Genomic DNA, 253 nt, shown 5'->3' on the forward strand with positions numbered 1-253 from the left:
GTTGGGCCGTCCATTTTGTTAACATTAATAATAAAGGGCGGAGGGCCTTGTGCCATCTTTTTTTTTTTTGAAAAAAAAAAGGAATTTAAAAGCAAGGTTGAAAAGCTGAAAAAGAAATTAAGTAGAAAATGCATCCAGGGGGATTCGAACCCACGTTGGAGCACCAAACACACATACTTATGGGTTTCCCTTACCACAGAGCTATCCATCAATTTTGGTTGTGGGTTCCCAACTCTATATATGTATACCTTTT

The sequence above is a fragment of the Capsicum annuum genome, chromosome 11 (genome assembly GCF_002878395.1).
Source record: "Capsicum annuum cultivar UCD-10X-F1 chromosome 11, UCD10Xv1.1, whole genome shotgun sequence".
In the NCBI taxonomy this organism is placed as follows: domain Eukaryota; kingdom Viridiplantae; phylum Streptophyta; class Magnoliopsida; order Solanales; family Solanaceae; genus Capsicum; species Capsicum annuum.